Source organism: Sceloporus undulatus, chromosome 1, assembly GCF_019175285.1.
Source record: "Sceloporus undulatus isolate JIND9_A2432 ecotype Alabama chromosome 1, SceUnd_v1.1, whole genome shotgun sequence".
NCBI classification, from domain to species: domain Eukaryota; kingdom Metazoa; phylum Chordata; class Lepidosauria; order Squamata; family Phrynosomatidae; genus Sceloporus; species Sceloporus undulatus.
In genome coordinates, this window is record NC_056522.1 from 321,000,633 (window position 1) to 321,004,302 (window position 3,670).

The window sequence follows — 3,670 nt, forward strand, 5'->3', positions numbered from 1 at the left end:
AATTATTGGTGAGTACAACAAGGATTTGAGAAAAAGAATGTATACCACCAGATGCTTAAAAAATGATGGAAAGTGGAAACATAAGGAACACAATGTAAGGCAAAGTTCAAAATCTATAGCAGAAAGGAAGCCATTCATTTATATACTGGAGCATCTTTAACAGTGTTGAGCAGCATGCTGTTCATAGTCATTCGACAAATTCTGCTCACCTCTGTTGGTCTGGAACACTCATGAAGAATTTCCTAAAAGAGAAAAGATAATACTTATCTATATAGTTGTAATGCAACATTTCCCCCTTTTAAAAAAAAACCATACAGTCGGCCCTTCATAGCCACAGATTTTTTATCCATGGATTCAACCAGTCACAACATGAAAATATTTTAAAAATATATAAATTCCAAAGAACAAACCTTGATTTTTGTAAGAGAAACCAAAATATTGAGCAGGCAGTATCAAATGTTGAATATTATTATTAACATTGGTCTTGGACAGATGGATGGCGAAACACCGTCCTTCTTTACTAAGCAGCGTTGCAACCAAGAGCAGCTCCTTTTTTGCGCCGTCATAAGGGCTGAATCGCAGCCCTATGATGACTCTTCCACCCACAGGCTAAAATGAGTGCCCAGCTTGTTGGGGGCAATTAGCTTACACATTGAAAACCGCTTAAAGACTGCTTAGTTCATCTGAAGTGATATAGAAATGTAGATGCTATTGCTATTGCTACACAAGAGTGTGACTGAAGGCTGTAAGATCCAGCTCCTGTCATATTGCTAGGGTGAAGGGGAGGTGCAAAGGTGTACAAAAATGGCCACTACTCCACTGATATGGAAGACACCAGTTGGCACTGCATAAACATAAAGTAACATGTCTAAGTTCTACACACGTGCCTATAAACATATCCCACTGATCAAGATACAGAGAGCTTTTAAAATGCTGCTGTGTCATTATGTGTCTTCAAGTTGATGCCAACCGATGGGAACCCTATCCTAGGCTTTTATTGGCAGGATTTATTTAGGGGAGGTTTGATATTGCCTTCTTCTAAGGCTGAGTGAATATAATTGCTTATGGTCACTAAGTAGGTCACCATAGCTAAATGGGAATTTGAACTCTGGTCTCCCAGAGTCCAAGTCCAACATTCAAACTGCTGCACTACTACAGAATGCAATGGTTTGACAGTTGGACTAGGATTCAGAGTGATGAGGGTTCAAATGCTCATCTAACCACACGAATCCACTGGGTGACCTTGAGCAAGTCTCACTCTCTCAGACTTAGAGAAGGACAGCAATGGAGAACCTCTCCTGAGTAAATCTTGTCAAGAAAACCCCAGAATACAGTTGCCCAAAGTCCTATGGAATCCTAGGAATTGCAGTTTAGAGAAACACTAGAATGCTATGGTTGAAGATTTCCCCTTCCTAAACTGCAGTTGCCAGAATTCCATAGGATGTTGTCAAGACAACTGAACTGGAGTCATAGCACTATAACTGTGTGGTATAAAAGAGCCCCAAGGTTAGACAGCTTCTGGCCCAGAGCTAAAGGTAGCCTCACCCTTCCCCTGGCATCTTTCTGGTAGATGGAGGCTGGGAAGAGAGAGAATGAAAAAGATGGCCTTTCCCATCACCATTATGCAGCATCTGACAGATTACCCTGAAGGAATTTTGCCCTCAACAGAAAAGAATTTACCCTTCTCTGGACAGGGCTCATCCAACCATTAGCAGAGCTTCAAAGCATTATTACTTTTAGACTACGACTCCCAGACTGCTGAAGCCAGAATGGCCACTGGCTATGGAGGTTGGGGGTTTTTGGAAGTTGCAATCCAAAATAGTAACTTCCCCAAGCTCTGGACATTAGGCTGACAAGAGGCAATTGCCTTAGGTACCAAATGTTTGAGGGCAAGTAGTGGCAATGCCCCCCAACTCATTCTTTTTGCCCCCAAAACATTCCTGTATTTAGGAAAGCTCATAAATAGGCCTTTTCTTTTCAGATGTCATTGAGGATGCTATCCCACTCCCAGTGTCAAAGTAAGATCCAGTTGCCAGTCTGGTTGGCTTCTATATATGGAACGCAGGCAACTGGGCACCATCTTGCCCTTTGCCTCAGACTGACAAATGCCTAGGGCAAGTCCTGCCTCCATGCTCATAACTCTTTGCCTCTTCAAAACTCTGTATGCCCCATTCACAATGCAGCGCTAGATACTTTAATTGTGAATTAAATTGTGAAAATGGTGAGCCCATTTTCAAACACAGCACCTACAATAGGACAGATGGATTCCCTCTCCCATAGCATTTGGACAAGCTGGTCAGCCTTCTGTATCCATGGATTTCTCATCCATGGATCCAACCATCCTTGACTTGAAAATATTAAAAATATATAAATTCTAAAAAGCAAACCTTGATTTTGCCATTTTATATAAGGCATACCATTTTATATACATTGTATTTAATGAGACTTGAGCATCCATTGATTTTGGTATCCATGGAGGGTCCTGGAACTAACCCCAAAGATACCAAGGACCCACTGTATTATGAACCCCATCAAAATGGCTCATGGGGGTTGGCTACAGTTGTCTTGCTGACTTGCATGATCTGGAAAGGTACACTTTACTACCTCCCACAAATAAATCTTAATAGCTCTCAGATGTTCTCCATCCAACCTGTAGTTTTGATTCCTGCTCCTCATTAGAGATGTCAAGAAGATCTTCAATGTCAATCTCTGGCTCAGGAGCTGCTGTTGCTTCCGTCTCCTCCTCTTCCTTCTGCAACTATAGCAGAATAATCAGTGTTCAAATGAAAAAATCCCCTTATTTTCAGTGCAGATCAGTGTTGGATAGCAACTGTCACCCTCCAGATGTTGTTGGACTTTGGGCCCCATTCTCCCTAAGGCTGGGGCTCCCACATTGCAGAGCCTGCCCCCCACTTCTCCAGCCCTCAGGGCAAAGAGGAGGAATATTCAGGTGAGAACTTCATCTTGGAAAGTATGAGAAGGGCCCCAAACAGACAGGACAAAATAAAATTGCTCTGGTTCACTTTGGAAGTATGCTGTTTAAATGACACATGCATCTTAAGAGGCCAGAAGCTGCGCCAAAGGTGCACTCCAGTCCTTAGGATTTGACTGGTTTCTGGCCTCTTAAGACGCTTACATCATTTAAACAACATACCTCCAAAGCAGTTTTATTTTGGTTTGTCTGTTCAGGCCCTCTGTTTCTTGTTTGTTAGATTTAGTGTTTTTTAGAAAGGAGGCGGAGTTAAGAGGAAGAAGAGGAGGATGAAGAGGAGGATGAAGAAGAGGAGGAGGAGGAGGAGGAGGGTGCCTAAGAAACATGCATTTATATTAACATTTAAAAAAAATCATCAAATTTTTTTGCATGTCCTCCTTTTTAAAAAAGTGTCCTACATTTGAAAATGTTGTCCTACATTTGTCCCGGTTTGGAGGTCCTGACTTATGGCAACTCTACCCCTGAACTTTCAGTGAACTATCCAAACTATCTAAACTGCAGAACCTATGGGGGGGAATAGCAGCTTTAACAAATAGCCATGTTTTTACCTGGAACTTAAATGAAACCAGCGTCAGCACCAATCAGGCCCTATAGGGGAGGGCATTCCACATTTGGGAGTGCTACAACTAAGAAGGTCCTCTCCCACATCGATACTGGTGGGACAGAGAGGAGCCCCCC